The sequence below is a fragment of the Vicugna pacos genome, chromosome 6, assembly GCF_048564905.1.
Source record: "Vicugna pacos chromosome 6, VicPac4, whole genome shotgun sequence".
Classification (NCBI taxonomy): domain Eukaryota; kingdom Metazoa; phylum Chordata; class Mammalia; order Artiodactyla; family Camelidae; genus Vicugna; species Vicugna pacos.
Window position 1 is genome coordinate 32,274,496 of NC_132992.1, and position 21,999 is coordinate 32,296,494.

At 41.1% G+C, this 21,999-nt stretch overlaps 1 protein-coding gene and 1 pseudogene across 1 annotated transcript in view; one reads left to right on the plus strand and one right to left on the minus strand.

The window, feature by feature from the left end:
• The window catches only part of LOC102526924 (T cell receptor alpha chain MC.7.G5-like), a 403,550-nt gene that overhangs the window by 31,890 nt on the left and 349,661 nt on the right, over window positions 1–21,999 (plus strand). The window lies entirely within an intron of this gene.
• Window positions 11,672–12,565, minus strand: LOC102536163 (small ribosomal subunit protein uS2-like; annotated as a pseudogene).

Sequence of the window (21,999 nt, forward strand, 5' to 3'; positions counted from 1 at the left end):
AGAAATTATTCTTTGAAAATCTAACAAGTTACTATCTCCTCCATTGCTTCAATTTACATCTATCAATCATGTAGTCTGAGGAGTGGGTGTGCTGACCATTGTCTCCTGTTGGACCATGATGATGTTCTCCTTTAGTAGGATTTGAGATGACATCAAATACAGAAACATCACGTTCTCTCTGTCCTTCGGGGAAAAAACGTGCTCCCTATTTCTTTTAACTTCTATTATTTATAATGCAGATCAGCGCTATTATTAGGGCTGTTTTGGAATTATGCTCAATTTCTACCTCTATATTCTGTTGTATTAACATGAAAAGCCAAACTGATTCCTCACAGTTTTGTATCTTGCCTATGAGGATGAAGTGTGAAGAAAATGTTAAATGTTTGTTCAAATTCAGAATAAGAACTACCAAAATGTTGTATTCCTGAATGTGTTCCTAAGATCTACCAAAAATGTTGTATTCTTGAATTTCTTCATGGCCCCATATCTTCCAAAGTCAGCAGAATTTTTCGATCTTCTCCTATCCAGTTGGATATAAAAACTCTTCCAGAACAGATAATTCTAGTACTTCTTAATTTCTTTTCTCCATGTATAGTATTAGAAATATTTCCTTTGCTTGGTATATATATTTTAGAAAAAAATATAAAGAAATTGAAAGTGATTTAATTATAGTTTGTCATTTCTTAGGGTGGAATAAAATCTGGACACAGCTGAAAGACTTCTATAAAATTTAAGCTCCCTGAGGAAAAAGAACTATATATTCTCTCTCTTCTGATTCGTGGCCTTAGCTTATAATGGTATATTGTGCCCCTTGTGTGTCCTCAATGAACTGTAATCAGTGTTTATAATAAAAGAGAAATGCCCCTCTACATGCTGATCTTGTGACTTTGTGGGATTCTGTTTTTTCCCCGTTGTAAAATAGTGTTACTTCTATTAAGACTTCAAGCTGTTCTGGTGCATTATTTTAATATTCTAGGAGATGGGAAGAAACGGAAGCTGAGGAATAGAGGAGGGAAATTTGAAACTGATCTTTACCCATGTGTAAGGATGGGATTTTTGATTCCCAATGAATGTAATTTTCAGCAATTCTAAGTAAGAGCAAAATAAGGAAATGCTTGCTTTGAGGAAAATAGTTCTAAGTGAAAGCACTTGTGAGAGGGTGGAGCCTGTTGAAAAAAATTGAAACATGTGAAGTTAAAGTCAGCTTCCTCGCTGGCTGAGAGGACCAGAGGCCCACCAGCGCTGTCACTGAGCTTTGGTGCCAGGAACAATGGACAAGCTTCTGGGAGCATTATTTTTAATTCTGTGGCTTCAAGTAAGCTGTGAGTTATGGAAGAGAAACTCTAGGCTATGTCACAAATTTGCAGGAATGAGAAAATGGGGGTGTGGACAAATTCATGCAGGTAGAAACTTTAAGAATGAATTTGTGGACCTAACAACTTTCTTTTTTATTCAGGGGTGAGTGGACAACAGAATGGAAAAAGTGAGCAACAGCAGGTGAAACAGAGCCCTCAACCCCTGGTAGTCCACGAAGGAGTAATTTCAGTTCTGAACTGTACTTATGAGAACAGTCTATTTGACTACTTCCCATGGTACCGGCAATACCCTGGTCAAGGCCCTGAATTCTTGATAGCCAAAAGTTCAGGTGGGAATAAAAAGGAAGATGGAAGATTCACAGTTTCCTCCAATAAAAGGGCCAAACACTTCTCATTGCACATCAAGGACTCCCAGCCTGGAGATGCAGCCACCTACTTCTGTGCCGCAAGTGCACAGAGCTCCCCAGGCACCTGCAGCCTGTACCCAAACCTGCAGCCGGGACTCCAGCCAAATCCTGATGTGTAGATGAAATATTCACACACACAGACACACACACACACACACACATACTCTGTTAGTCCATAAAACTGTCCTAGTACATTTTAAATAACTGAAGTTATGCAGAATTTCTACATTGACCAAAAGTGAAATTGATTTAGAACATCAATCACAAAAAATTCTCTCTAGAAACTCCCAAATACTTAGAATTTAGACACTAAGTTTTAAAATAACCCATTAATTAAAGAAGCAATTTCAATGGCTATTAGAAAATATTTACAAAGAAGATATAGTGAGAACACACACAAATAAGTATATACGAGACACAGCTAAAATAGTAGATAAAAGCAAATTTATCTTTTAAATACTTATATTATTATCAAAGAAAAAAGGTTGCACAAAAATTATCTAATCTTTCAATAAAAGAAGATAGAAAAAGAAGAACAAATTAAACCCAACATAATCTAAAAGAAAGAAAAAAATTAAAAATTCAAATTGGTGACCCTAAAGCATACTGTAGAGATAATCATGAAATACAAAGTTAATTATTTTAAAATGATGAATAACATTGATAAACTTCTGGCTAGACTTATCAACGGAGTTATCAATGGAAAAAAAGAGAGGAAATACAAAATATAAATAGGAGGAACGAAAAAGAAAACCACATACCAATGCTGTAATGCTAGAAGGATAATGAAGGAATATTATTAACAATTTTATTCCACTGAATAAGAATACAGAAGTAGACCCACAGAAGTAAGGAAAACTGATTTTTTGACAAGGTGGAAAGACAATTCAATGAAGGAAAGGTAGTCAGATCAGCAAATGATTTTGCAACAAGTGGATATTCATACGCAAATAACTGAAATTTGACCTAAATCTAACACTTGTTAGAAAATTGGAGGACAGTCTCAAAATGGATCATGCATCCAAGTGTAAAATGTAAAACTGTTAATCTTTTAGGAAAAAGCCTAAGAAAAATTTTAAGACCTAGCGCTAGACAAAATGGTTTTAGACATGATACCAAATGCACACTCCATTAAAAAATAAATAAATTAGACTTCATCAAAATTAAAAATGTTTGCTCCGTGAAAGACACTATTAAGACAGTAAAAAAGACAAACTACAGATTGGCAGGAAATATTTGTAAAACATATGTTTATCAAAGGTCTGGTATTCAGAATATAGTGAATTCTCTAAACTCAGCAGGAAGAAACAGACAAGCCAGGTATAAAATGAACAGAAGACTCACACAGACACTTCACCAAAGAAGATGCGTGATAGGGAAATAAGCCTATAACTAAGTTGTATAAACAAGAGTTCAACATCATTAACCACTAAAGAAGCGCAAATCAAAGCCACAGCGAGCCACTCCACATCTATCAGAATGGCTAAAATAAAACATACTGACAATGCCAAGTTCTGGCAAGGATGCAGGAAATTGAATCACTCATACATTGCAGGTGGGTGAGTGGTCCAGTCATTCTGGAAAACAGTTCAACAGTTTCACATTAAGTTAAACATTCACTTAACTTACGGCCCAGCAATCACACTTCTGGGTATTTATATGTGAAGAATGAAAAACTTCTGATCACACAGAGATCTGTACATGAAAATTCATGGTAGCTATATTTGTGATGGCCCCACTGGAAGCCACCCAGATATTTTGCATTTGATAAATGGATAAATATACTTTAGAGCATGCATACAATGACATATTACTTGTAGATCTTCCTCAACTTATGATGGAGTTAGATCCCAATAAACCATTGTAAGTTGAAAATATCGTAAGTCAAAAATGCATTTAATACACAAACTTAGGCAACATCACAGTTTAGCCTAGCCTGGCCTCCTTTAAATGTGCTCAACACTTACATTATCCTCCTATTGAGAAAAATCATCTAACACAAGGTCTATTTTATACTAAAGTGTTGAAAATCTCATGTAATTTATTGGGCACTGTGCTGAAAGTGAAGAACAGAATGGTTGAGTGGGTACAGAATGGTTCTGAGTGTACCATGCATTGTTTCACCCTGGCGATCCCAGGGATGGCTGGGAGCTCAGCTTGGTGTTCCTGCCCATCACCAGCAGAGAATATCACACTGCATGTCGCTAGCTTGGAAAAGATCAAAATCCAGAATCAAAGTTGGTGTCTACAGAATGCACATGGCTTTCTGACCATAATCATAAGTTGAGGAATCACAAGTCTGTAGTGACTAAAAGGAACACACTATTGCCACATGCGGTAAACTAGGCGGATCCCAAGGGTGTTGTGCTGAGTGGAAAAGTCACACTCAGGAGGCTACATAGTGTGTGATTGCACTCATTGGATTACTATGATTCCATACATAATGTGCGATGTTACCCATACAACATTCTCAAAAGGGAAAAATGTAGAGGCAAAAAAGCAATCAGTTGTTTCCAGGAGTTTGCAGGGGTTGCAGGGGTGGGGAGTGTGTGAAAAGTCAAGTTTTTAGGGTGATGGAGTAGTTCAGTATCTTAGTAGTGGTGGTCATCAGAACCCATACATGTGATAAAATTTCATAAAGCTATAAATCAAAAAAAGAGTGTATATAAAAATCGACATATCAGAGTAGGATTATTTTAATAATATTTTATCAATATCAATTTTTCCAGCATATATATATATGTATATATATATATAAAACACATGTATAATTATTACATATAAATATATGTGTTACACATAGAACATCACGCTTCTCCCCAGGCTGTTGAGGGCACTCCTGGTCTAGTCTCCTCTGCTTGGTTACAAATAATTTGACACCAGGGCATCAGCTGCATGTCAGGACTCAGAGATGAAATGGGCCAGAAGAGGAGACGTCTCAACTAAATACCAACTCTCTTCCAACATTCACGATTTATTTTGACCTTAAAAGCAAAGAACAGGCACTTTTTTAGACACTCTGTCTGTACTTTCTCTTCTAGTTGTTTGTTTGCCTTTGGTCCTTTATATTAATCTATCCATTAAAACAATGAAACCACATGGAAGGTTGACAGCTACATTCTACATGACATGTAACATAAAAACTTCAGTCCCCAGCTCTGTGCTGTTGACACAGTGTTTGCAGACCGTAGTACCACATTCTGCAGGAGTGTGTTATAGCACTGGGTCACAGAAAGATCTGACATGCTTCTTGACTTTATTTTACAAAGAGAAAAATTACCAGTCACTAACAAGTGAGACTGAACACTTTGGAGCAATGGGATAGAAAATGTGACTTTAGGACAACTCTTGTACACATGATCTAGTAAGTACAGTTCTGCTTGTGGAGGGAACAGGACTGAAAAGCCTGAAACGCTTCAAAATCTGACAAGTAAGACACAATGTCAGGTTTCAAAAGAAGCAAGATGTTATTCTTGTTAGAAGTTTACAAAACCCAAGCAACTGAATAGATTCTGAAAGTCAGAAGGACCGTTTTTTTTTTTTGTCACTTGATGTTAAAGTAACTTTATTTAATGAAAAACCTAAGTAGAGCCCTAGAACCAAGTAAGGAAGGAAGAGATATGTTAATTATTTGGGATAAGATTGCCTTTCACAAAGAAGGCAAAGGTCTGTGAGTTTTTCAAAAGAGTCGTTAGATTCTGGATGGAGAAAAGTAAGTGTAAGTTAAATAAATCACCTGGAAGTAGACTGCAAGAAGAGTTCAGATGCTAGACTAAATTCTGCTTCAAACAGGCTGGCAAAATTATTCTGCTGAGAAATGATCAATGTATATCAACTTGTTTAATCTGCAGTTCCCCTCAGCTCAAACCTTTAATACAAACTGCTTTTCCCATGCCCCTTTTCAGGTACTGCCTAACTTAATGACCGGGGAAAGACAAGTAGACAAAGTGAAGGTTTGTGGTGAGCCACGTTATTCCCTCTGTGCGCACAGACCACGTGGTCTATGAACAGCACACACCCTCCTTCCTGTTTGGGGGAGGCACATCGGAACCCAGGTACCATGTGCATGTGCTGACAGGGACTCATTGACACAGAGCTCTCGGCTCAGGCAGAACTAAACACATCTGTGCAGCGGAGCCCATGCCTCATGCCGCTCTCCAGCCTTCTTGGGGTCTTCCTGGCCCTCATCTTCTCGGGTAAGGATGCTTCCAAACATGGGTGGGAATGTTCAGGGTGAAAGGATTGCACGTGGTACCTCACAGGGACTTGGGGAGGAAAGGAAGATTGGAGAAAAGCAAGCAGATTGTGATGCAATTTGGCTTTTCTTTGGGACCTAAATTAGTCTCATTCCTACATTATTCTATTCACTACTTCAGCTCTGTTTTCTGATTTTTCCCACAGGATCAGGAGTGGCCCAGACAGTTACTCAAGACCAGCCAGCCGTGTCCTCTCACGTGGGGGAGACAGTCACCCTGAACTGTCGGTATGAAACAACTTATAGCACATACTATATTTTTTGGTACAAGCAGCCTCCGAGCGGAGAGATGACTTTCCTTATTCGTCAGGATTATAATCGCGGGAATGCCAAGAGTGGCCGGTACTCTGTAAACTTCAGGAAAGGAGAAAAATCCCTCAGCCTCACCATCTCAAACTTACAGCTGGAGGATTCTGCAAAGTACTTCTGTGCTCTCTGGGACAGCACAGTGCTTGAAGTAATAGGACAAGCTGAACAAAAACCCCAGAGCGCAATAAGAGAGAGCTCCCTGCTGCAGGAGCCAAGCCAAGATGCACACCTGTAGCCCCCAGACAAGACATGGCAGCCCTGTGGGTGTGTGGTCTGCGGTCCGGATCAGAAGACTGAATTCTAAATAAAAGCTCCTTTTATGTCACTTGAGAACAGGTGTCCAGAGGAACTTTCTACTAATACATTCTCAGTTTTGAATGTTCAACTTCAAAGCAATCATACAGAATATGTGTAAAGTTGTCTAAACTTGAAAAACTTGCCTCATAATAATTTAAAGCAGCAAGTTCACTTGAATATGCTCATATCACAACCCTGGGTGTGGTAAACTAGAATCATCATGAAAATCACTTCCTTAATCCTTTCCTCTTAAGCTTTGTGTCAGTTAGGGCACAATTAGAGAAGCAGAACCTCATAGAATGAAGGTTTAGCTGTAAGAATAAGAACTCAGGCAATTCCTAGAGCTGGTGGAGGAGTCTACATAAAGCTGTAATCTTTGCATCTGGTGTTGAGCGTGAATTCACTGAAGTTAACTAGAGTGAAATTTGTGAAGGAAAGTTGGATGTGGACAAATGCATGGACAAGCTGATGCTTGTAAGGACGCACTAGGACCAGTGAAGACAAGGGGAACACTAAAGCTGCCTGTCTCTCACCTCCTTCTGTCTCACAATAGTGGGTGTCCTTCAGGAGCAGTGGGTGTCCTTCAGGAGCAGTGGGTGTCATTTGCCATCATGCTACACGCACACTTGGTCCAAGACAAAGAGAAGATGAGGAGGAGATGTGGTGGGAGGTGGAGGAGTTGTGAGTCAACAAGCTGGGCTAACCCACCAGCAGCAACACGTGTGAGCTTCCACAGTGCCTGGGGCCCTGCCCCAGCCAGCAAGACATGAAAAATATGGCTGCTTCACGACAAGTACCTTCTAAACCTTGCACAAGTCTCTTTCATGGCCAATCCTAACCCAGGACAAAACAGGGAAGCAAATTCTGGGAAATATATTTCCGGATAGTTAGATTGAGATAGAACAAAGCTACTGCAGTAGCCTCCTTGTTAACCGGCCATCATTCTGTACCTTTTTTTTAACAGCACTACTTTCAAATAAAGACAGCAGCAAAACTATGCTTCCTGCTAATATGGTGCAGGTAATCCTCATTCAACCAAAAACAAGCTAACCATCTCCTGCAAGGTGTATGCCAAGTTCATTTTTATCTGTTTTTGGGTGATGCTCTTTGCTGTTTTCGCTGGGTCACACTCTCCCATGGAAACCTATTTCTTATCTCCTGAGATTTAATGAGATGAAAGCCTGATGTATGTTAGCACAGCTTATTACAAGCAGGCAAATGGGAGATGAGAGTTTAAAAACGTTAATGTGTACATAAATACACTGATATCAAAACGAAAAAGAAAATTTGACAGCTATCATATTTCTTGTTTGTGCAAATGGCTACGTGATTGTGGCTGGTATTTATAACGACCTCTTCCGTTACCCATTCTGAACGCTCTGATCGTAAGCAAGCAGCTCCACTCACTGCGATGCTTGGCTTTCTATGAAACAAGCTGCTTGTTCAGGAGCGATGGTAAGTGGAATGCAGTCAAGTGGAATAAGGAATTCTGTAAGTCCCCCACTGTGGATTCGGCAGAAGTTTGCAGGGCATCAAAGGCAAATCTGAGGGTCTATGTAAGTGGAAATAATCTTGCCAGTACTCAGGGAAAATTGGTGTATTGTATCCTGGAAAACATCATTAAGAATGATACTGACTTCTCATCCTGAGCAACAGAAGTCACCAGGGGAATTTCTCAAGTGCTTAGAGACAACAAACAAACAAAACTTTCAAGTTGGCTTCTTATGAACATGAAGGTATATTTTACAATTGTCTTTATCAAAAATCACTGTGAAAGGGTGGAAAGCCAATGCACAGTTAGGTAAATTATATTTCAACCTACATTTCTGAAAGAGAATTCTAATGCAGAATATATTAAAAACTCATACACATCAATAAGAAAGGGAAACATTGAAGGAGAATGGCAAAATCTTGAAATGCACTTCAGAAATATGATATCCAATAGCTAATAAACACACAGAACCCTTACTATTATCCTTCATCAGGGGAAGGAAAGTAAAACCTCAACTGAGCGCTTCGTCTGTGTCCTCTCCGCAGCCCGACTGCATCAGTGCAGCTGAGAGAGTGTGAGTGGAAGCGAATAGGAAAAAGTAATGAGTGTCTCCAGGAAAATAAGTCATTAGTAAGTAAATTTCCGAGAAGCTTCCATCATTGAACTGATGTGGAGGAAAGAGCAACTAGTAACAGGTCACAGACCTGGACACTGAAGGAAAGGCAGGCTTTCTTAGAAACAAGAAAGCTGATATTTATTGAGCTCATTATCTGTCAGGCACTGTAGTTCGCATTTCAGATTCATTATCTACTTTAAATATCACAAAGTTTATGAGATAGGTTTTATTGTTCCTATTGTTGCATCTTTGAGAAATGAGACATAACGTTCCTCACTTTGAAAAGCATCTCTAACTGTTACTGTCAACCAGAATGTAACCTCTTAATGGGCTCCTAGAGTATAAGATTTGCATATGGAAAAGCAATTCACCCCAGGACAGGGTGGTTGGGATGTCTCAGTGATGGTGACATTACTGGTTTAAACTGGAACCCAAAGGGAACTAGGAAAGAGGATGCCAAACCTGGGTACCAATTGCCCCAGGATCAATAGATGAGGAAATCATCCACTACCCAGTTGAAGCGCTGAAGGCTTAGGAAGATTCTCACATGGCGGTGTGCTGGGGAAAGAAGGGGCTACAGGGAAGAATGAGATGTTGTTCCTTAAACACTCCACCCATGTTTCTTTATGAATACCTGTGCTCCTTGCCTTTGCCCTTCCTCCTGCAATGCTACCCCCTCAAACATCCATATGCTGTACCTCTCACTCCCTTTATGTCTTTGCTCAGATGTCACCCCTTTATGAATGCTCTCTCTAAATCTTTCTATTTTCCTTTTTTGAGAATCAGGCTCTACCACTTTGCATGTATGAAGAATGAAAGCTGAAGCACTGCCACCTGGTGTCCTGCTAAAGTATTTTGTGAGGCTCCCGCTGGCCTCCCTGCCGCCGTCCAGTGCTCCTGGAGTAGATGGTGGGGAAGCCCGGTCACAGTAGGAGGCAGCATCACTGACCAAAATGCCAACCATCTTCCCACCGTAGGAACAGTGAGAACAGGGACTCAGGAGCACTGTCTGGCTGCTTTACTGTTTTGCCTTCGAGATGTGAAAGTGATTGACTTCAGGACAACGAAGACAATACTTGGGGTGATTTCAGCTGGAGATTACTAGGCTGCCTTGGAAAGAAATCTTGCCCTTTTTGCACAAGTTGGGAGGTTTTTCTCTGGTAAGTAAAACTGAGTTTACTGCTCTGTCTTTTATTGTAGTATAGAAATACCTTGGAAGAGTCAAAGATGAGAAAATACTTAAAAATTGTAGCAAACGCTGCTTGGTGTACTTTTTTCATATTATTATATGCTGCCCAGCCTTTCAGTATACCATCTGAATGAACTGATTTTCCATAAACATAAGAAACATGATACCATGGATGCTTATAATACAAAAAATCTGCTAAATGCACTTCAGGAAAATGTTGAGCTTTATTTTGTAGATAGACCCCTGTGCATTTCAGACACTGTCTCCCAACCCCCCAAGATTGTGTACACTGCCTGCCACTGGCTGAGCGCCTATGACAGGGAAGGCATTGTGCCAGATGGTGTGCAGGTATGTTCTCACTTAATTCTTACTAGAGCCCTTCAAGGTTGGTACATCCACCTTTCAAAGGGCATTGTGGCAAAGTGCTTGAGATCAAAGACTTGGGTTGTGTTTCTAAATCTACCACTCATTAGTTGAGTGATCTTGGGAAAATGTCTTAATAATTTTTATGCTTCTGTTTCCCCATATCTACAAGGTGGATGTTGATTGTATCTACCACACAGGTGCCTATGAGGAGTGAATGTGGTGATGAGTGCCAATGCTGCGCCCTGTGCCTGACAGAAAGATACTGGTTACTTATAGGAAAGGAAATTGCACATGAGAGGGGTTCACTACCTGCCTGGTGCTGCAGAGTCAGTGTCAGAGGGGCTCCTCCCCTCCATATCCCGGTTAGAGCAGATGCCTTTGCTCACCCCAAGAGTAACTCCCTATCTCAATACAGTATTGTATTTATGGTACATATAACTTCTCAAAACTATCTTTAAAAAAATCCACTTGTTTAATTTTTTTCTTGTCCAACTGCACTGTAGGACTTTTACGTCCTCTTCACTACTGCCTCCTCCATGCCTGAACACTGCTTAGTACACAGGAGGCCAAAACAATATACATATTTGAAAATTTGAATAAATGTATGCAAGATAAAATTATTCGTAGAATCAATACTATTCAAACACTAATATAAAAGATTAAGCTGAACTAATCTTTGTGTTGTTTATCTAGAATTGTCAAGATTTATACCCTGCAAATCACTTCCCATGAGGTTTAGTGTATTCAGTGTATCCACTGGCTTGACCTCTATTTCAGGTAAAGTGAGTTGCTATAGATCACAGACTTCATCTACCTTACTTGTTGCAGGAATGCCAGCGCTGTTGGAAGTGTGCCTTTCCCGTTCTGGACGCAGCCCTGCTAATACGAGGGTGATTTTTCCAGTGGATCAGTATTTCCATCAGAAACAAGCTTCACAGCATGTGAACTTCCTGAGTGGTGTCGTGGTGCCCTCAATGTCCCCTTCACTGAGTGGTGTGGCTGCTCTGACCTCAAGGGGAAATAAGGAAGTTGACTTGTGGCTTGTTTTTCCAGCAGCCCATCCCTTTGTGCTTCTAAATTCAGAGACATTAATGAGGCTTTTCAGGATATCCTTTATTTACAAGAGCTGCAGCCCTCTTCTTGGGGACAAAGTCAGAGGTTTGCCACTGAGACACCCCACAGTCCTGTTCCAGTTTTGAGATCATGATTTAAATTTGAGTACGTGGAAGGCACTGTTCCCTGATTTTAGCACCTCCCCCATGCTGATCCCTGTGTATATTTCAGTTGTTCTTTGGAAAGAAGGTTTTATAGTCAATTTACACTACCAATTTCACACTAGATTTATTTATTTATTTGTTTGTTTATTTATTTATTTATTATTTTTTTAATTTTGAAACTTTATTTTCCATCGAACTATTTCTATTTTAAGAGTTTGTCGAAAGAACAGCTTCCGACCGCTCCGTGGTTGCTGCAACCCATTCAGTGGCCTGAGAAGCGGGAGCTGCAGACCAGTCTTCAGGGGCGGGCCGAGCGCTCCAGTCCGCAGTAGGGAACTGCCGAAGAGGCACAGAGGGCAGCTGCGCCTTCGGACAAGTCCGCCACCTCGGGCCACGTAGCAGTGAACTCAGGAGCGGGAGCCATCCATTCACCCTGAAATTCCTCCTTGGTCGCCGCCTTTTCAGCTGCAGCCTGCTCTTCCTTTTCTCTCTGCAGGGTCTCTGTAGAAATTGAGATCAGGCATGACCTCCCACGGGTGTTCCCAGGAGATGGTGCCGCGCATGCGCAGAACCTCCCAGGTGAGCATCCACCACATCAGACCCACTGAGTGAGCTCCCTTATTGTTGCGCGAGATGGCAATGTCCACGTAGCGCAGAGGGGAATGTGTGTTACACAGGGCGATGGTAGGCAGGTTAACATAAGATGCCTCGGTGAGAGGCTGGTGGTCAGCCCGGGATCGGTAAACACCAGAAGTCTCGGCTCCCGGAAAGCTGCCTGGACCTGGTTAGTGAAGTTTCCAGGCGTGAAGCAGCCAGCAATAGGCGTGGTTCCAGTGGCAGCAGCAAACTTCAGCACAGCTCTCTGGCCAATATTCCTGGAGGATATGACACTGACATCAGCTGGGTTTTCAATGGCAACAAGGGCCCGAGCTGCCAACAGAAGTTTCTCCCAGGTTCTCTTCAGATTTATGATGTAGATGCCATCACTTTTCCTTTTGTAGATGTACCGCTCCATTTGGAGGTCAAGGTTGGTGCCACCTAAGTGGGTTCTTGCTGCAAGGAATTTGAGAACATCCTCCTCCTTCATTTGCAGGACATCAAGGGCTCTGGACACTGTGAAAGTTTCCCTTTGAGTTACAATGGGAATCCAGAACAACGCCGAATGGACCCCTCTCTGGGTACCGCGGAAAAGCCGCAGTAGATTTAGACTGTGAACAATCTTAATTAATGCTATCTTTTACTATATGTTTTCCCAGCATTTCTCTTTTCTCCAGCATTTTAAGCCCCACAGAGAACAGAGAATGTTGCTTTTATAATTTTCAGAACTACTAGGGAAATTGTGGGCACAAAATCACTGTTTAAACAAAAATATGCATGTTGAACTAAATTAAGATTACTGTGGGCTGACACAGACAAGATAGAACATAAGTCTTACATACTTTTAAACAGCTCTATTGAGGTCTAATTGACATTCCATTAAATTCATCCATTTTGAATTACAGTTCAGTGATTTTTAGTAAATTACCTGAGTTATGGAACCATTATGATCATCCAATTTTAAACAGTTTTATCACCACAAAAAGATCTTTTCATGCTCAATTATACTTAATCCCTATTTCCATGCCTTGCCTCAGGCAAACACTGGTCGATTTTATATCTCCATAGGTTCCTTTTTGAACATTTCATATACATGAAATCATTCAATATGTGACTTCTTGTTGTCTGGCTTTTTTCCTTAACAATGTTTTTGAAGGTCATTTATACTGTAGCAAATATTAGTATTTAACTCCTTTTTATTCCTGAATAATAGTTCATTGTTTAATATACTAAACTTTGTTTCTCCATTCACCAGCTGCTGGACATTTGGACTGTTCCCATTTTGTGGCTATTAGGAATATATAACCACAAAGTAGAGCTCATTATTACATTTAAAACATTTACTGAGCATCACAAATATAGGTGATGTGGCAGATTCCATGTTTGGAATAGACACCACAGACTCCATACCAGACAGGGATGTGTTCTGATTCTTACAAAGGCACTTACCAGACGTTTGACTTCAAGATAATTAATCTCTTTGAGCCTCAGTTTTCTTTTTTGTAAATTGGGAATAATAATTCTGTTGCATGACTTTTGCATTAGAATAATGTACATAAAGCAAAAGATAACTTAGCACATGGCACGTGTGAACCTTTATGATTTGGGAGATTTAAACAAATTTTAAATTTTCTTGAAAGCTCATATAAAAGTTTGCTAGCCAAAGTGCTTTTCCTGCCACAGACTGTCATCTTAGTGTCTCAGGTTGAACACTAGCAGTCCACCATTAGTCCGCCCCCTTCTGAAAGGTTCTCGGTTCTCTTTGAGTTGTGACTCAGGGGAGATGTCCTCAAGGTTTGTGAAGCGGGTCTTAGGACAGCAGGTTTGATCTCTCCTTGTGAACCACAGGAAACTGATTCTAGGTCAGGAATGGTTGGTGTGTCTCTAGGACATTGATGTGGTCTTGTCTCTGACTGTCTGGGCAACAAGATGCAGAATCCTGTTTTCTGAAGCAGAACATTCCACAGGTCTAGCCTGCAGAACATTCCTCTGCTGAGGACCTTGGGCAGGACAAATGGAGAGGAATCCTTGGCCAGTCTCATTGCTGATCCTGTGGCTCCATCTTGGTGGTAAGTGCAGGGGCAGCCAAAGCAACTCTGAGTGGTCTGGGGTGGTGATGGGGAAGGAGGAGGATGCAGTCAGGCACCTTTAGGTTCTATCTGGGAATGTGTGAAGACAGTGAACACTCCATGCAGAGATCAGTCTCTATGTCAGACTTTGTCTTTCTGAACAGGAGGGAGCAGCCACTTGAGCATGAAACAGAGTCCTCCACGGTTGCACGTTCAGGAAGGAGAGAGCACCAGTGCCACCTGCAGTTTCCCTTCCAGCTCTTTTTATGCTTTTCATTTGTACAGATGGGAACCTGCAAGAGGTCCCAAGAACCTGTTTGTAATGTCTTTAAATGAGGATGAAAAGGAGGAAGGACGAATTAGAGTCACTCTGAATACTAAGGACGGTCACAGCTCCCTGCACATCAAAGGACCCCAGGCCGAGGACTCAGCCACATACCTCTGTGCCTCCACACAGTGCCCTGCAGTCACCTGCAGGCCCAGCCCAAACCGGTGCCTGGTGCTGCTCTGGTGCCAGCATTGATGAAGAGGCAAAAATTGGGTAGAAAATGCAAATTCAATGCATTACAGTGTTTTCAATAATTCAGTCACTGTAGCTCCCGAAACTACCTGCACTGTTACTAAGCATCACTAACCTGGACTCCCACCAACGTATTAGTTGTGTCATTGAGTCAGATCCCTTGCCTCCTCTTTTGCCAGGATTCCAAGTGAACTAGATAGTAACTCAAACCTACATAAAACAATCTGGTTAATCTAGGGCAATATTTACCCTCCCACATTGGGACTCATCCTAAGAGCTAGTCCTTCTGTCAGATTTCTACGCATGCATGAACGCAGCATGTGGACATGTGGCTAGGACTTTTCTCACATACGTGGCATGGAATCTGCCTATTTTATACCAGAACAGGCAATTCTGCTTCATTTAACTCATTGCAGATTTTGGTTTAGTTCAACCTTCCCCCTACGTGGACACTTGTATTTTCTTTCTTTTTCATGTGGGCTATTTGCATTTTTGAAAATCACTTGTAATGACACTTGGTCTCTCCTCCAGGGTCTCTGACTGTGATATTGAACAATAACTGAACGCTATGGTCTGAGTTTCTTCATTTCTAATCCCCAGGTGTATGAGGCTGGTCGCATATCTGGCGCTGCACTCACTCTGCAGCTTTCCAAATAATCCACCAGTTTAATACCCCGTAGTTCCTCTGGAGACCTTTAATTCTGGAAGCTTTCTGGATTTTGTCAACAAGATCAACTTCCTTCTGTGCTTCTACAAGCAACAGCTTGAATTGAAGTTTTCTTCCAACGTCTACATTAGTAACTAGTTATCCAGCTGCTGTCCAGCTTCCTGAATTATGTTGCTGTTCTCTCTCGCTCTCTCTTATTACGTGCTATTTTTCTCCCTTTTTTTTGTAGATTTATGTTTTTAAAATCTTATTACTGTCATTTTCTCATGCTTAGGAAAAAATAATACATATTATAAAACCCATATTGGATTGCATACAAATCCCTGACTGGAACCAATTAAGATGTACATGCATGAAAAGATTTTTTTTCAAAGATCATTCACAGGCAGTAATGAATATCTATGACCATCAGACAGAATGCCTGAATCCGTTCTGCTCCATAGCTAGCAAATTGCATGTTTAGAACTGAAAGTCTGAGCACAAGACTGAGTGAGGGGAACCCACAGATCACTGCGCACTCGTGCTTGTGTAGTCGAACAGTATGGAGAAGAGCTGCTGGTCAACCCGCAAACAGGGTCCCCATCATTACTGGCACAAATATCAGTGGAATAAAATACTAATATTGTCAATAATGATCCTGCGGCTTTAGCTAACTCTGAATAGGTAGAAACATAAGGCACAGAAAAAAAGCCAGGTCAAAATTTGGCACATCTGCTCATTGCGGCAACAGAATACTTCATGGTATTTCTCACCATAGAATAAAAATTTGACTTTGCTTATACAGCACTTCAGGGTAGAAAGCTACTTAGACAGACCCATGACTCCACCTTCCCTGGGCCCCTGCTTGCCGCCACGCGAGAGGGTAAAGCTCTTCCACACAAGTAAGTGTCCATGTCTTTATGAAAGTCACAAGTAACTAAGGAAGCGTGTCAAAAGTCTCAGTTTTGGGGGTTCTCAATGATCTGAAATTGAAAATAGTCTATTAAATTTTGATTATTTGCTGAGTTACATGACCTTTTAAATAGTCCCTCATTTTTTTTTAAAGTTATGTCACATGTAGTGAGAAGAATGAGTGAACTATAAACGCCACATTGAACACGAAAAGCTGACACCTCCCTGTTTACTGCAGGGCCCCAACGTGAGCACTCAGCCAGCTGCGCCTGTGAGTGGAGACCCAGAGCTCTCGTTCCATCCCAGCAGTGGCAGCCAGGCTCTGTGCCACATACGTGAAAAGAAGTTTGATCAAAGGAGCAGATGCTCCAGGCCCAGCTGTTAGAGGCAATCAGAAACCAGAGAGAGAAAAAGCACAATTTATTCTTGCCAACTTCTCACAAGTCGTCACCAGGACTCTTCTCCACAGGACCTCAGTGCAGTTGTGTTTTGTTGCATAACAATCACCCCAAACCTCAGCGACTTGCAACAGCCGCCATTTTATTACCTCATGACACCTCGGCTCCAGCTCACACCTGGGGGCTTGGCTGCTCTGGAGCACCTCAAACTGCTCACTTATGTCTGCAGTCTCAGTGGGAGCGCCTGGCAGCTGGGCTCAGTTGGAGCAGACAGGGCCGGGCTCAGCTCTCACTCCAGGCGTCCTCAGAATGATCATGGCCCCTGCACGGGTCTCTCTTAATGGTCTCTCTGGGAAAGTGCGCATCTCATCTGGTGACTTTTTGTCAAATTACATTGATTTTTAAGTCTCTGGTATGTGGCAAGGTAACATAGTGAAACAGTAAAGATGAACTCTAAGTTGGATAATTTACAAAGCTTAACAATCTGTATGACAGCAAAGAAATAGGTGCTTTTTATCTTCCATTTTGATATCTTGGTTTGCCTAAGAATAAATCAGGAGTCTTCACCACGTTTAATAAAACGTCTCTGACCTAATACGCTCCATTGACACATGTAGAGACACACACGACGTGAGTCTGATGAAGCTGGACACGACAAAGGAAACGTATTATTTCCTCCTGATGCATTAGTTTCAAACCACAGAGTCCATTTTTAAAAGGCAAATCACTCCTCCATAAACAATATCAGTATGAGTAGATGCTTTCTTTTCAAGCCTTGACAAACCTACATATGACTTGAATTAGAAAGCACTCTGTAAGGAATTGGTTAGAAATTCAGCAATTTCTGATCTAGTCACAGGGGGGCAGCATCTGCAAACACAGACACCCACCCCCTTCTGAAAATAGGTGAGTGAAACATGGTAGGTCTGATTGGCTCTCAACCTGCAGTCCCTCCTTTCCCCTTTCTTTCCAAAAGGCAGTGGCAAGGTTTGGAAGAAGCTTGTACAAGGGAAACTCATCAGGAGTGGTCAGATTCAGCCACTATTTCTGAAGAGGGAGAAGAGGGAAGATGTTTCTCATAACAACGATTCTGATCTTATGGATGCAAATATCACGTGAGTTTGGGATTCCCCTGCTTGTTCCCAGAGAATTCAGCAGAGTGGGTTATTATCTGCAGGCGACTGCAGGGATGAGATTTTCTGATTGAGAGCAAAGATGTTGAGAAAAACACAAAAACTAAAAGGAAGAAAGAGGTAGTTGGGGAGGGAGACATGGAAAGAAGGAGAAAGTACTAGAAGAATGAGAAAGACCATTGTAGCTGAGAGAATCAACATCTAACCAGACCCTGATGCCTCCCACTCTTTTTCTGGACAGAAGTGAATGGACAACAGTTAAAGCAAATTCCTGAATTCGTGCCCCTACAAGAGGGAGAGAACTTCACCACATACTGCAATACCTCCAGCACTATAGACAGCTTACAGTGGTATAAGCAGCAGCCTGGGGGACGTCCAGTCTTCTTGATGACATTAACTAAGGGCGGAGACGTGAAGAGCCAGGAAAGACTGACAGCTGAGTTTGGAGAGACCAGAAAGGACAGCCTCCTGCACATCCCGGCCGCCCAGACTGCAGATGTAGGAACCTACTTCTGCGCAGAGGCACAGCGCTCTCAAAGCACCTGCTGCCTGTCCCCAGACCTCGCTGTGGGGCTCCAGGAGCAGCTCCTCCTCAGCTGTCCTCAGGGCAGGAGCCAGAGAAAGCTGAAGTCACAATGTCTATGAAGAAATGAATTTTTAACTAAAAAAAAAAAAAAATCCCCAGTCTCATATGTTGTTACTCCAGATTTCTACCAAACAATGAGGAAATATTACCACAAATTCTACACAATTTCTTCCAGAAGATAGTAATTCCTACCAAGTTTTTGAAGCTCGTATTCCCCTGATACCAAAATCAGATAAAGACCTTACCAAAAAACAAAAACAAAAACAAACTGCAGAGAACTATCCTTCATTAATATAGAAACAAGTTTGTTAACAAAATATTAGCAAGTAGAATTCATCAATATATAAAACAAGCACAAATGGATTTTTTTTTTCATGGATGAAAACCTTTCTTCAATGTTTGAAAATCAGTTGATAACAGTCACCATATTAACAGAATAAAAGAAAGAGTCATATGATCACCTTAATTTATATAGAAAAAGCATTTGACAATATTCAACAGTCACCATGGTGAAAACTCTGAGAAACATAGAAATAGTGGGGAATTTCCTCAATAGCTAATAGTATATTTACTGGTAAAAGTCTATGTACTTTTCTCTAAGACTGGGAACAAAGCAAGAATAACCACAGTCTTCACTCTCCTTCAGCATCCTGCTAGACATTGTAGCCAGGGCAATAAAGCAATTAGATATAAAGACAACTACAAAACACGGGTACTTAAAAAGACACAAGCAGCTGTTTGCTCTAGCAATTATTCTAGCAAGCCCTTATTCCCGGTGGAATTGCATAGGTATTTTTGGAGAAAGTCAATCGATAGAATATGTATTTGGGCCTATTTTTGACTTTGATTCTGTTTATTGGCGTCTATTTTATTCTCATGTCAACAGAACATTCTGTCTCAATTACTGGGACTTCATGTATGTTTTGAAATCCGGAAATGCAAGTCAAAATTTCTTTTTCTTATTCAAGATGTATTCTAGGTCTTTACAGTTCCACATAAATTATAGAATTAGCTTTTACCACAAAAGATTAGTCATCATTTGATTGAGATTGTGTTGAATTTGTGGATTCATCTGGGACAACTGCCATCTTAATATATGGAGTCTTTAGATTCATATGATATTCTCTTTATGCAGGCCTTCTCTAATTTCTTTTCTTAATGTTAAAAAATTCTTGTAGAGTACTTGCATGCCTTATATCAAAATAGTTAACAAGTATTTGATAAATGACTTTTTAATATCTTTTTCTAATGTTTTTGTCTGGAATCTAGAAATGAAATTGATTTGGGGGTTTAATGGCCTTGTTAACTAACACCCCTGTCAGTTCTAGTTCTTACAATTTGTTCATGGACACTTTTACATTTCCTGCCTACACAAGTGTATCGCCCATGAATAAACAGGGTGTAACTTCTCCCTTCTGAAACTTAATTCATGTTATTTCCTTTTCCTGATTTGACCCAGGCCCCCCAGTACAACTGTGAATAAAAGTGGGGATAGTGTACTTGTCTGTTTCGTGATCTTGTAGTACATAACACTGACTTTTGGTATCTTGATTGATAGACTTTATTAAACTCAGGAATTTATCTTGTTTTATGGGCGTATTCACCATACACAAGTGTTAGCCTTTATCAAATTCTCTTGATTTTCTCAAAGTAAATTTTGGTTTTCATCAAGAAAAGAAAGACAACATCCCCTCATGTGGTCTTAGAGATAAGATCCTCTAAAATTAAAAACCTCTGAAATGAGACAGTAGACTAGAAAAACTTATTTTTAGATTCTCCATACTCACGGTATTTTTTGTTGTTCTACATTATTCAGAATGACACTTTGTGTGGTTTCTACCAGCTTCTAAAAATTGAAGGCAAAGAAACTAACAAACAAAAAAAGTTATTGTTAATTTTCTGATGCCTTTTGCTAATATAAGAAAATAATACATTCCTACCAACCTTAAATAATTTCAGTTTTATTTATTCCTATATTTTCAGTAGTAGTGCTTGTTGACATGTGTGTGTATTTGTGTGTGAATTTCCACAGAACAGGTCCCTCTTGAGGGCCTCAGCTGTGTCAGCCTCTCTTATAAACACTATCTTTTAAACATGGGAAGGTTAGACAGAAAGGAAAATTAAAGAGCAGCCAACAACTGAGCATAACGGGGGCATTACTGAAATAACGCAATAAAAAATAATTAAAACCTTCTGTGAAGTGTTATAGGACTAAGAAACAAAAATGAGTAAAGAGGTACTACAGCGAATTGCTTTTTACTGTTTTACTTTAAACCTGTAGCGTCTTAAAAGATGGCTGGCTGACTTGGCCTGGGTTTAGCACTGCAGTTCATCTATTCAGTCACAAGAGGGGGCTGCTTCATCTGGAAACCTTCAGGGAGGAGGGATGGAAAGATTACGTTTTCCATTGATGTTCCACAGAAAAATGTAAAACGAGATACGTTCCCCTTTTTTGACAAACTATGCTATATAATCCGTTGTTGAGTATGTTTAGCCAAAGATTCTGGGGCACCTACTTAAGCCTTTTCCACGTACCCCTCTAAAAACTGCTTTCTCTTTTTCCCTTTCTGATTATCTCTTAACTTTCCTATTATACTGTTTTTCTTAGCTCTCCTTTTTCTACCACCCCCACCCACCCATGCCCTGTCTTGTTGCTTTCCCTTCCGTCTTTTCCCTCTGTGTCAGAATCCTCGGTGCACAGCCCTTATAAGCATGGGCATAGAGGACACGAGGATTAAGGACCTCTGTTCCAGGAGGATGAGGGGCACACTATGCATGGCATCAGTTACTATGTCACAACAGATGCATTGAGACATGTCGACCTCGATGGTGGTAGATCCTTGATTCCAGGGACCGTTAGAGGAACCCTGCGCCCCAGGACATTTACAATTACTCGAAACGTTACTAATTTTTCCTGTCCCCCTGAGCACATCACTGCCTACTTTTGAACCTCACACACATTTTCTGGAACGTGAATGGGAATTTTCATCTGCTTACAACAAAGAACACAGTGCAGTCTTCTGGGGTTTACAATGTTCTCCACGAGCTTCATGGAGCTTCAGCCAGTTTCTTTAAGGAAGAGATGATGGGACAGTGCTTGTGGACAGACACATCATTGTCATGGTGCTCCTTATCCTGAGCCTGACTTTAAACTGTTCAAATGATGACAGTGGGCAGCCTGTGAGCTGGGGGTGTCTGATATTCCCTCCTTCTTATGGGGACACGACTAGAGCATGGGAGGAAGACCTAGACAATGAACTCCTCCCTCATTGGCTGACAAGTCCTGGCAACAGCACAGTGGTGGCTCCACTCCTTGTGTCTAAGAGCAGCTGTCGCTTCTGTTCCCTGGAATCTCTTTAAGCCTGAGATCAGACACAAGCTCCAGGCTCCTGATCCCAGCTTGTCCTTGAAGTGTGAGGCTGGTGACTGGAGTAGCTGTGCTTCTGACCTGGGGTAAGTGCTCTGTGTCCACCAGGGGTGACTCTGAGGCCAAGGGGCCACAAAGGGTTATTTGCTCTGCACGCCTCTCCCTGTGCTCTGTTCAGCCTGCTGGGGATGGGCCTGAGGACTGATCTCTGGGTTTGCTGGGGAGCATGAACTTCTACATGACAGATTAAATCAGCCCTGACCCCAGAAGAGCTCCTAGCAGTACCCAGGTTGTAAGAAATCTCTGG